This window comes from Arachis ipaensis, chromosome B05, assembly GCF_000816755.2.
Source record: "Arachis ipaensis cultivar K30076 chromosome B05, Araip1.1, whole genome shotgun sequence".
Classification (NCBI taxonomy): Eukaryota; Viridiplantae; Streptophyta; class Magnoliopsida; order Fabales; family Fabaceae; genus Arachis; species Arachis ipaensis.
In genome coordinates this window covers 1,277,261-1,277,530 of record NC_029789.2, presented here as the reverse complement: position 1 = coordinate 1,277,530, position 270 = coordinate 1,277,261, and positions in this window count along the sequence as shown.

The following is a 270-nucleotide window of genomic DNA, read 5'->3' as shown; positions in this document are numbered from 1 at the left end:
CTATCGCGCCAGCCTTGGCAGCAGATAGAATAAATAATATTTTGTAAAAGAATTCTTTTTTTCTTATTCTTTGCTTTCATTTTCTTCCACTTTATGGACTTCTACTTCTTGTTTTTCTGGTTTTTTCTATTGTAGACCGTTATCAAATCTGAATAAGATGTAGATTAAAAAATAAAAGAAACTCGTATTTTTTTTTAGTATTTTTTTTTTCCTAAAGTTAAAAATGAATCCAAAATTTTTAGATAAAGAGAGAGGCTATGTCATTTGTTC